Source organism: Eleutherodactylus coqui, chromosome 3, assembly GCF_035609145.1.
Source record: "Eleutherodactylus coqui strain aEleCoq1 chromosome 3, aEleCoq1.hap1, whole genome shotgun sequence".
Classification (NCBI taxonomy): domain Eukaryota; kingdom Metazoa; phylum Chordata; class Amphibia; order Anura; family Eleutherodactylidae; genus Eleutherodactylus; species Eleutherodactylus coqui.
The window spans coordinates 282316892-282329165 of record NC_089839.1 but is presented as its reverse complement, the minus strand read 5'-3'; the positions used below and the strand labels follow the sequence as shown (position 1 = coordinate 282329165).

At 44.5% G+C, this 12274-nt stretch overlaps 1 protein-coding gene and 1 long non-coding RNA gene across 4 annotated transcripts in view; one reads left to right on the top strand and one right to left on the bottom strand.

Moving 5' to 3' along the window:
* Positions 1 to 12274, bottom strand: part of LRP8 (LDL receptor related protein 8) — a 234577-nt gene that overhangs the window by 118349 nt on the left and 103954 nt on the right. The window lies entirely within an intron of this gene.
* LOC136621813 (uncharacterized) lies at positions 2441 to 10292 on the top strand. The gene is made up of 2 exons (XR_010791277.1): positions 2441 to 3731; positions 3766 to 10292. It is a non-coding gene; the product is annotated as an uncharacterized lncRNA (long non-coding RNA).

Genomic DNA, 12274 nt, shown 5'->3' with positions numbered 1-12274 from the left:
CAATTAGTTTGTGGCACCTGAAGATACGGAAAATATCTTGCAGCCCCATTCTGCGAAGTAGATAATTAATCACTATAGAAGTAACGTAAGTAGACAAATAGTAACAAAATATCTCCCACTGTCTTCACCAGAATCCCTCAAACGTCTCACAAGCCAAGCGAGAGATCTTGCCGCTTGACAGGTTTTCTTGTAACCACTACAAGATCATCCAAGAACCCTGACAACACTTATTACCTGCGTTAGACAGAAGACAGAATCATCTGCTTGGATCTGCCTTAAGAGGACACAGGGGAGCTCCTGGAGTTGTGAGAAAGGGATGGTAAGACCGGTTATTTTAAATGTCTCTACGCAAGTTTTGGCTGGAAATAGACACTTCTAAAGGACCAGCTTTAAGAAACCAACATATATGGATGTAGTGGGGTTAAGTTTTTCGAATGTTGAAGACATGAATCTGTACTGTGGCCAACCTTAAAGGGGTTGTGCAGCGTTAGAAAAGCAACATGGCTGCTTTCTTCCAAACACAGCACCACCCTTGTCCATAGGGTTGTGTTTGATATTACAGCTGAGCTCCACTGAAGTGAATGGAAGGTGAGCTACAATACCAGACAACCCATGGACAAGGGTGGTATGGTATTTGGAAGAAGGCAGCCATGGTTTTGTAACCCCTTAAAAGTGATATCACAACATTTTATGTTACGGTTTTCTATAGTAATTATGATAATTATGCTGAAATGCAATAATACTTAAAAAAAAGTGACCATTGGGATCCCACTGCTGAAACTTCCACCAACCATAAAAACGAATGGTGGAAGCTCTCAGGTATGAGTTTGTCTCCCATCAGCGGTACAGATGCCACAGACCTTCTATGGGGCCCATACAACTTTCCGAGAACGTACAGAAACCGTCAAATGGGTGCAGCGCTTAGCAGAGTGCTTCTGCCCACTCACATTTTAGTTGGGGGTCAAAGCACCTGGAGTCTCATTGATCAATACTTCTGACATGTCAGTAAGCCAGGTCACAAGAACTTTTTTTTAACGCTTTTCGGACATGTTTAAAAAAAAAAAATGCCCAATTGACATCCCTTTCTTACCTCACTGTTTGCTGGCAATGTGAGTAAGAATTGAAGCACGCATGCTTTTAATATTCATGTTAGCTGCATTTTTTATTTATTTATTTTTAAGCTTCCATAGATTTTCATGGGCAATTTTGGTCCGCAAGTATGAACCAAAACAGGACATGGTCCGTTTTTTGAATTTTTTTAACGCACATTTTTTACATGCATGACTTAACTCCCTTTAAAACGGGTCCGTCAGCAAACATACTGACAGCCCAGACAGCAAATACGCCTGTAGGAATGGGTCCTTAGGCTTCCTTCACAGATTTTGTTGCATTTTTCACAGCTTATTCAAAAAAAAAACAAAACTGCATGAATTGAATATTTTTTTCCCCAACAAGCATTTCTTTGGTTGCATTTTTTCACAGATACGCATTTTTCATGTGTCCTAATCCCCCCCCAAAGAGTAATCCATGGGTAAAAAAAATATGAAAAAATGCCATACCTAGAAAAAAAAAAGTACCAATAATACAGAAAAACAAAAGCGAAAAAACAGTTTGCAATAGATTGCACAGCTCCCTACTGACTTACAACTAACATCTGTCCACTTTTTATGCAAACAGCAAAAATAAACATGAAGAAAAATGTTGCAAAAAATGGTGTTTTCCTTAAAAATACTACGTTAAAATTACCCTGATACCAAACAAAGTATATGATGAACCTGTGAAATAAATATATTTCATGTAATGCAGATCTCTGTTATACTGCAATACTGCCCCCCCCCCCCAAAAAAAAAAACAACAAAAAAAAACAAAAAAAACGCTGAAACTCCCACCAATCATGAAAACGAGGGTCATGAGTGTGCCCGAATGGAGTGGTGGTCACGCATGTCACCTATATGGGACTGTCGGGGGATGGAGCACCCTGCTATATCCACAGTCCCATAGAGACGAATGGAGCAGCGCTGCGCACAGCCGTTCACTGCAGTACCTAACAGCGCTGCCCTTTTCGTGTGCAACGACCAGCAAATATATATGGAAATTGTGAAGTCACTTGTCCAAGGAGCAGAGGTGCCCAGAAAGTCTGCCAGTGCCATTACCATTCAGCGAGCACATTTAATCACAGAGCGGCTCCCACGGCAGGTGAGATGTAGGAATTTAAATTCTGTCTCTAATATCCTCGTAAAGCCGCGTACCGCAGTGCCCAACATCCAGGCTGAGCATTACTTTAATATCACTGCTTCTCCAACATGCTTTCCATAAACACAGCACGCTATAGTATGTGAAGATACCGTGTGAAGTATGACGCTGCAACGCATCATTTGCATAACTCCTAAGGCGAAAGGAAAAGAAATATGCAAACGTGCGACCTGAATATAGTGTGATAGACATGATAATTATTTAGTATAAAATGTCTATCGCTATTTGTATATAACCCAAATGTATTTTGCTATTGTAATGACTTTCAGCTCTGAGGAGTTCAAAGGACACACACAATCTAATCATGGTATTTGCTAGCCAATGGATGGGTGATGTATTTGCTCTAAATACATCGAAGTTGCTCAACCAGTTTCTAAGAAGTTAAAGGGCCATAGTGTCGTGTATATCCTGTGTGTTTACCTAGGCCCCCTTCCACTCTTCAAACACAAGCTAGTTAAACACATCTTGTCAACTACACAGAATTCCTTAAGGTTGTCTGCATGCTAAAGAATACAAAGTCCATACTATGGCGGACGTGAGAGAGGGTGGGCAGAGAGGTGGGCAGAGAGGTGGGGGATTCTGTATGATCCGACAAATGAGAATCCTATATGTTACTGATGTAACCTGTTGCACGCCCATTGTGTGTCTGTACAATAAAAGGCCCTGTCTGGCTGTTTCTGGACGGAGAGCCATTTTTAACATGAGATTCATACCTTGTGTTTGACTTGGTCAGTGTGCGCATACTGCTTCCACACAATTTGGAAAGCGACAAAATACCCCAAAGCCTGCTGGAGAAAACCGTAATCCAGCACAATTGGAGTCCCTGGGTGAGCGAGTGGATCTGTGAGGTCACAGCCTGGAACGTACAGAGATCGGCAGATGGCACGCAGAACTCAGGGGCCCGAAAATCTACAGAACACGGTAAGATTGCTTTATCTACCTGTGTCAAAGCTGGGTTCTGACTGCTTTTCTGCCTGTTCCTGAGCCAGACTGGACCTTCACTGAAAGACAGGTAATAACTCTAGTTCTGTCCACTCGGGAAAATCACCACGTTACCTGTCTAGGGGTATTTTGTACGCTGTGTATGCTGTTATGTCTGAGACGGTTAAAAATTGTGTATACAAGACCAAGAGATAAATTCTGTGAGGGTTAATGTGTCGGGAGGGCGGACTCGGCTGTTTAAGTCTGAGGGAACACGCCAGTGACACGTGCTCCTAGGTAAAACTAGTGTGAGGTTAGGAAGATTTATGATACGTATACTTAACTTTATGATTGAGCGTGTTATGTTCTCATATGTGGAAAGGTATATACGTATGAAGTATAGTCGTGCTTTGTGACGGCTGATTTCTCCAGAATATTATTGAGGTTTTGGTCATTGAAAATAATCGTCAGTCTCTGTGTATAGCTAAATGTCCTGTCTAAGACGTGTACAGGAAGTGCTCTTCGGGATTGCTAGTAGACCTTGGGTTGATATAAAGGTAGATGAGATATATACCTTGGGTTGATATAAAGGTGGATGAGATATATATATACCTTGAGCCGTTGTGGGTATTCTCCAGTAATCCCGTCTGTCTGGTATTATAGAAAGAATGTGCAGTGTTTATTGTTGGGGGGAGGGCTGCTGATAAGAGTGAGCTGAAAGCTTTTTCCAATTAACCCTTTCTGTTTACTTTGTCGTTCCCTGTGTTTTGTAGAATTAATGTGCATTGTAATCTGAGTGGGAAAGAGGTTATATGGGAAGGATTTGAAGAAAGCAGATTTTACAAGAGAAACAGTACTGTGTGCAGAAACTTCGAATAGGCTAGAATAAGCAGGTAGCATAGAGTTGAGCAAAGTGAGCAAGGCCAAAGGTCAGAGAGCTTGTCATCTGGTTGCTGAAGGCAGCAGAGTTTACTGAACATGTAGAAATGTTATACAAAGAGAAGGACCAGGAAAAGTTGCAGAAAGAAATGTTAGGTCATGGACAGGTAAGATAGGTTGTAGAAAGTTTTCAGAAGATGAGCAGGAAGCCTAGCAGAAAGAAATGTGTTTTTAGATTGCTAGAAGGAGGTATAATGTAGTTAAGAGATTGAAGAGGGGAAAGCATGTAGGGGGGTATGTGTATTGCTTATGAACAATGTAATGTCTTTGTGTTGACTGCGGCCCCTCCCTGTAATGGCGGCCGTGCTTGCAATGTTTACAATCCAACATAGTGTGACTCTGCAGTAAATGTAGTGAGGCCTGCCCCCACCCTGAAGTTACTTCCCCCCATGTGCTCACTTTCAGGGTGTGTGATGTTACTTCCGGTCCCTCCCCATCCGGGACAGGACCTGGCCCCGCCCCTTCCTCCTCCAGCAGCCATCTTGCCTCACCTGGAAGTGCTGCTACTCAGCAGCCATTTTGCCTCACCTGGGAGTGCTGCTGCCCCTGGCCCCGCCCGTTCCTCCGGCAGCCATTTTGCCTCACTTGGGAGATTTGTAGCCCCGCCCCTTTCTGCCTCTGGCGGCCATTTTGCTGCATTTGGGAAGCCTATATTTCCCAATGCCACTGTATCCAGTGCTAACATCATGATTGTCTGAAGTAAGGTTTTGTTTGACCAGACTTTGTTACGCTCCAAGATGTGGCCACTTTGGATGTGTGATAAGTTCAGGGAAACAAACCTTTGTGGAGATGCAGCTTGGGACATAGTAGATGACTAAGCTGGTTTATAGCGCATGGAAGATTGGAGTTGATGCATGGGGGGCAGAGGCCGGGAATACATGACAGGGGACGCTCTCTCATGTTCCCAGGGGCTCTGTTTTCCACTGCCCGCTTCTCCAATGGATGCTCAGACAGATGATGTTATGGAAGGCTCCTACAGATGGAATAATTTCCCTATAGTCACCCAGCAAACTTTTTCATGCAATTTGGTGAAGTAATTTTACTTTTTATGTGAAGAAAGAGGGACTGAATTGCCCAGAGTAGGATGTTAAGTCATCCGTATTCTTTAGTTTTTCTTTAAGCCTTTTGTATATTCTAGTGTCAGTCTACACTGAAGCTATAATTATATTCCGACAGGAGAGTAAAAGCTAAACGCTGGCCATACCCTGAAATACTATTACACTGGGTGACGTAAAATTTGAATTGTGTGGCGCCCCCTTGTGTTAAAAAATGCTAACTGCGACCTGAAATAAAAAAAAATTTTTTTTTAAGGAGATTTTCGCTCAGACTTCGCTGCATACAATGTCACCTTGACCTACAAAGTGCTTGTTTTTGTGCCTCTTGGTTTACTAGTTTGAACGCAATGACTCTTTTTCCATTGAGTATTGCGGTTCAAAAGGGGGGAGGCATAGGTGATCTGGGTCATAGATGATCTAGGTGTTGTAGATCAGCTATTGGGTTTGAAAAAAATAAATAAATGATTTTGTGCTACAAGGTTCCGAGCCATGTGAAATAGAACATCAGCACGATTATTTAGTACTAATTCAGTAAGAAACTGCAGATATGCAAACAGTTACCAGAACCCCTGTTGATAATGCATATGTTGAGCTTTTTGCAGATGGTACCAGGGTGAGGATTGATGACTCCACATCGGATATGCAGTGGTCACACAACAAGATGTCCTAGAAGCAGAAGCTCTGCCTCCGCATGTCACAGTACAATAAGCGGAATGGAAGGCCCTCACTGAGGCGTGTAGAGTGGCGAGAGGTAAGACCGGCAATCCTTTACACTGACTCCTGGTATGCATTTGGCATAGCTCATGATTACGGCCCAATATGGAAGGCCAGACAGTTTTTTACCTTAGCAGGACAACCAATTGAGAATGGTGCAACGGTACAGAGTCGCATGGAGGCCCTGCTTCTACCTGACAAAGTTGAGAGTTCGCACCGATTCCTACACTGGAGAGGCGAGAGACGACACCCTCGCTGACAGCGCAGCAAAGGCAGCGGCCCTCAAGCCGTGGAAGAAAGAAGAAAGATACTGACAGCATGAGTCAGTGGTAAAAAAACTTTGGACATTGACAAAAATTTGGACTTTGATATGCTAAAGACTTTTACAGTTACAAGCCAGCAAGGAAGGAAAGAATAAATGGACTAATATGGGAGCAGCAGAAACAGGACAGCGTGTGGTGAACAGTCAACAGCACTTGCCCACCACAGTTCCTGTATCCCATGATGGCCCAGCTGATGGACGGAAAGACCCACCTAGTAAAGCAGTAATGACGACGACGCTTGAAAGAGGTTGGGCGACTTCTAGGTTCTCTGTAGCTGCTGCATCATTTGTCCGGTTTAGCATGATCTATGCCATGGGTAAGTCAGGGCAGAAGTAAATTTGCCACACCACACTTGCCGGGACCACTCTACCCATTTCAGGGATTGCAAATTGACTACGTTCAGCTCCCACTTGTTGGGAAGTAGGAATACGTGCTTGTTGTTGATGTCTTTGCAGGTTGGAGGCCGACCCTGTTACCAAGGTAAACAAGTAGGTAACCGCAAAGAAGCTCATGAACGAGGTAAACTGTGAATATGGGGTACCAGAGGTGATTCAGAGTCAGACAGAGGTATAAACTTCGCAGGTGAATGTAACATGTCATGTCTGCTCTGGGTGTATCCCAGGCCTTTTACATACTGTACCACCTTTAGTGTAGTGGAAAGGTGGAGAGACGTAGTGGCACGCTAAAAGTAAGATACTTAAAAATGACGCCACTTTGGAAAGACTGTCATCCAATAGCCTTATACAAGTGTTAGATATGAACCCAGGGGGGATTATACATTATCTCCCTACGAGATTGTTTGGGCTAGCCCCAAGACTAGGTCGTTACTATCCTCAGTAGTTACAATTACAATCTGATGTGTTGACTGAGTATGTGATTTCCGTTGTTAAAGAACTAACCAAAGCCTATGCACAGGTGTTCTCTTCCAGACTCAGAGGCAGACACTGGGACACATATCTTGCAGCCTGGGGATTGGGTGTGCATCAAGAAGTTCCCCAGGAAGCACCCTCCTGAGCCCCGATTTGATGGCCCCTACCAGGTGCTTCTGACTACTGCCACAGCTGTGAAACTAGCCGAAAGACTTACATGGATCAACGCTTCATACTGTAAGAAAGCTTCAGATCCGGGAGACCAGTCTTAGTTGTGCCAAAGACGTTACTCTGGTTAGGGCTAGTGAGAGAGGAAGGTAGCAACTGGAATCCTTAGTCGGAAGAATATGGGGGTATGGTTACCTTCTAGTATAACTCGTCCAATGCTCAAGTAGCCGCATATTCCTTCGACTATTGTACTGTGGTCCCGTGTCTAGGCGCAAGATCCCACCGCAGGCCAGATTTAGCTCAGTCCAGCTGGTTATATGACTTATATACCCGGGGAATACAATATGTTTGCGCCACTGATAACGTCTGGGGAGAAGACTGCCGTTATTGGGGATTAGTGGGATGGAACGCAGGAACAGACTAGTCCTATAAACCGCGAAGTGCCTTAAATAAGAAAAATAGGAGCGGGAAATCCCTAATTAGTCGTATAACCCTCCTTGAGAATAATAAGGACAGCAGGTATTGGAAGGCTGAACTTAGTATGTTGCTTGGTTTTAATGCGGTTTTTACATTAACCATGGGAGATCCAAGCCCGGGGGACGGGGAGACTTATAGTCTGGGGACATACCGGTACGGGAGGATAGATCCCTTAGGGAAGTTTAAAATAAGGGGTATGGTAGATGCAGCCGAATGGAAGCCTTCACTTAGTCCCGTGCCCATAATTAACCCCCTCCGCCGTAAGATAAAGACCTTGACGAACATGATGATCATAGCCGACCCTACTTTTGAGGACACCTTGACAGTAGCGACTGGCTACTCTGACCAGAATTTCTGGTTGGAGTTGATGAGGTACAATGCTAACAGGAGCAACAAGTCTAACTGTTGCGTGTGCGGTAGTGCCCGACTACACTCGGGGATGGTCCCCCTAAATCTCCCTGTAGATGCTGAAGAGTGGTTTATTAGTCTCTTCACGAACATTTCCGCTAATTACACTGTCCGTGAGAAATGGAAGAAGGAATACTCTATAACTACTTAAGTGTTTTGCACCGGAGAGAGAGTATTACTGACTACCCTGGAAACTACACCTGCCAGGCAAATAGGCAGGGTGGAGGGAGATTTTTGGGGAACTCACCAACGGGTATTGCTCCTCCTACAGTATGATAGGAGGGGAATAGATGCAGAATCAGGTCCAGTCCTTAGGAGACGTTTACTGGCTTTGTGGAGACATGAGGTAGAGGACCCGCCTGGAGGGTAATTGGACAGGGGAGTGTGCCTTAGTAAAGCCCTTATGCTCCTCCACATCCTGTCAGACACCAACGTTTCCCTTGTTTGAAAAAGATGAAGAGCCAGTTCCGATAATGCCAACCACATGCGCTACCAAAGAAAAAGGAGAAATGTACTAGTACTGCGCCTGCCCCGATCTCCTAAGATGGATTGTCAGTGGAATTCCCATTTGCCTAGGGATAGTGCAGAAGACCTTAGGTTCCGGCGAGGGCACACCCTGTGGGGTGTTAACTTGTACAGATAGAGGGTATGGATGCCCGGAAATGAGCCCAGGGAATCCATGGCCTCCCTCTGAGGTGAGGTAGGGATCCCCCCCCTCCTAGGAGTAGGGACTTACGGGCAGTGGGAAAACCCTGACGCAAGGGTGAGGCGACTTGGACGTGTTCACCATTAGGACTATCTCCAGGAGGGACATTGGTGTGGGTGAAGATTAGGGAGTCCCACGCCGTGCGTACCTGTGCACGCTACTAGTATTGTAACATTATACTAGAGCGAGAAGAGAGACCCCTGGTGGTAGTTTTGATCTACACGTGTACATTGACGTCATGGGATAGCCAAGGGGGGTACCTGACAAGTTTTAAAAATTAGAGACCAAGTTAAAACTAGATTCGAGTCCACTTTCCTGATCATTAGGGTAAATAAATGTTGACTGGATTAATTATGTTTATTATAATTAGCAGTGGTTTATAAATTATACTAGAGACGCCTTATAGGGACTAGTCGACCAATAGGACCTACCTCGACTATGACTTTTTTAAAAATAGAATGGCCTTAGAGACGACTTTAGCTAAAAAGGGGAGTGTCTGAAAGATGATAGGGGAGACTTGTCATACCTACATCCTAGACGACACGTGACCCGCGGGTAAAGACGCACTTGCCATTAAGAAGCTGACCGCACTAACTAAAAAGAGCTAACTTTTGGGACCAGCACTCGCCATGGATGAGCGGGTGGTAAAGGATCCTGGCACAGACGGGCGTCGCTGTTGTATGTGAACTGATGGTTACCTTTTCTGTTCTAGTCCGCTGTGTTATCCCCTGTGTCAGAGAGACCTGTGAAACTGATGCTGGAAAAGCCGCTCCCATCATGAGTTTGCTGGATGCATCCCCAGAAGGAGTGGACAAGTCCTACACCCCCTTGAAGACCCTAAAACGAACCTTCAACGCGCTCCGGTTATAGGCTCATGCGCAGAAGACTGTGAAAATTAGATAAAGAATTAGAGGATAGACATTTTAAGGGGGGATTGTGATAGACATGATAATTATTTAGTATAAAATGTCTATCGCTATTTGTATATAACCCAAATGTATTTTGCTATTGTAATGACTTTCAGCTCTGAGGAGTTCAAAGGACACACACAATCTAATCATGGTATTTGCTAGCCAATGGATGGGTGATGTATTTGCTCTAAATACATCGAAGTTGCTCAACCAGTTTCTAAGAAGTTAAAGGGCCATAGTGTCGTGTATATCCTGTGTGTTTACCTAGGCCCCCTTCCACTCTTCAAACACAAGCTAGTTAAACACATCTTGTCAACTACACAGAATTCCTTAAGGTTGTCTGCATGCTAAAGAATACAAAGTCCATACTATGGCGGACGTGAGAGAGGGTGGGCAGAGAGGTGGGCAGAGAGGTGGGGGATTCTGTATGATCCGACAAATGAGAATCCTATATGTTACTGATGTAACCTGTTGCACGCCCATTGTGTGTCTGTACAATAAAAGGCCCTGTCTGGCTGTTTCTGGACGGAGAGCCATTTTTAACATGAGATTCATACCTTGTGTTTGACTTGGTCAGTGTGCGCATACTGCTTCCACACAATTTGGAAAGCGACAAAATACCCCAAAGCCTGCTGGAGAAAACCGTAATCCAGCACAATAGATGCAGAATTTAAAAAGAGAGATCTGTTTCGGACGACTCATCTTGTTAGAAGGTTTCCTTAATCTGCTGATAGTCGGGTGGGACCCTCATAGATTGGGCTGCTTTCACACCTATGTTGGGGTCAGTTTAGGGTTTCTGTCATCTCCGCGCAGTTTTTGGAGGAGACCCACTCACCCCCTGGGTGTCTCCACACACTTTTTCGGTGCTCTCATTTAGGAGTGACGAAACCCCTCTTGACCCACATCACAGGCTTCACACCACTCAAGCCAGAAACCTACTGCACACTGATGAGGGGCAAACACCCCGAAACAGCTGTCTGTGTATGGATTCTGACTTGTTTACCTATTCTCAATCTTTGTTTCACACACTTGTTAAAAAGTTGCTCATTGATTTGAAGAAATGCTGCCATCCAATAGGTGGCGCTGCAGAGGTATTGTCCATCTTCCTTATTTGCATAAATTACTCATAAGGCCATCCATGCTCCTCTAAGTCTCCTCTTTCACACTCCTTCTGGGTGCTCTCCTAGGGGAGAGACAATGCCATCCCCCCAGATCCACTCACCCCCCTAGGTGTTTCCACACATTTTTTGGGTGCTCTTGTTAAGGAGTGATGACACCCCTCTTGACCCACATCACAGGCGTCACACCAGTCAAGCCAGAAATCTACTGCACACTGATGAGAGGCAAACACCCCGAAACAGCTGTCTGTGTATGGATTCTGGCTTGGTTTCCTATTTCCAATCTTTGTTTCACAGACTTGTTAAAAAGTTGCACATTGATTTGAAGAAATGCTGCTGTGCAATAGGTGGCGCTGCAGAGGTAGTGTTCTATCTCCCTTATTTGCAGAAACTGAAATAAAATGGATCAGTCCTTGTATCCAAGCTAGAGGCGGTACAACAGGGTACTAGAGCCTCAATGCCTGCCCATATTACATCTTGTATCCAAGCCTGAGGTGGTACAACAGGGTATAGTGCCTCCATGCTCTCCTCTATCACATCTTGTATCCAAGCTAGAGGCAGTACAACACGGTACTAGAGCCTCCATGCCCACCTGTATCACATCCTGTATCCAAGCTAGAGGCAATGCATCAAGGTACTAAAGCCTTCCTTCAGGGGGTCAGTTTTCCACAATAAATGATCCCTTTTGCTCAGATATTGTAATCACGTATGTATATCAAAGTTACAATCACACATAGAAAGTTTAATTTGATGAGTGTATGTTACCTGCGACTTCCCTGACCTGCAATATGCAGAACCACATTATTCCATTGCAGATAACTGACAAAAGTATGACGCCAATTAGCATAAAGCATGCATGGGAATCAAACATATTTGAACAGTGTTGACAGCAGCATGAAAGATAAACCCCATTCTGAATGGCCATGCGCAGCTGTTACACCACAAAATGAAGAGCGTCTTGATCAGCTCATCAGCACAAAATCGGTGGTTTACAACCAGGGAACTGTGTAAGCAGCTGGATATCGGCTTCAATGCGTTGGAAAGAATGATTTGCGAATGAACTGATCGTAATACTCTTTATTTTGTCACGTCACGGTTGTGCATGGCCATCTGGAACTAGGCTTGTCTTTCACATCGCGGTCGACACTTAAGATATTCCACCCGCTGCCTCACTAATAAATCGGAGAATCGTAGAGTTAGAAGGGACCTCCAGGGTCATCAAGTCCAACCCCCTGCTCAATGCAGGATCACTAGATCATTCCAGACAGATATTTGTCCAGCCTTTGTTTGAACACTTCCATTGAAGGAGAACTCACCACCTCCCATGGCAACCTGTTCCACTCATTGATCACCCTCACTATCAAAAAGTTTTTCTAATATCTAATCTGCCTCCTCCCTTTCAGTTTCATCCC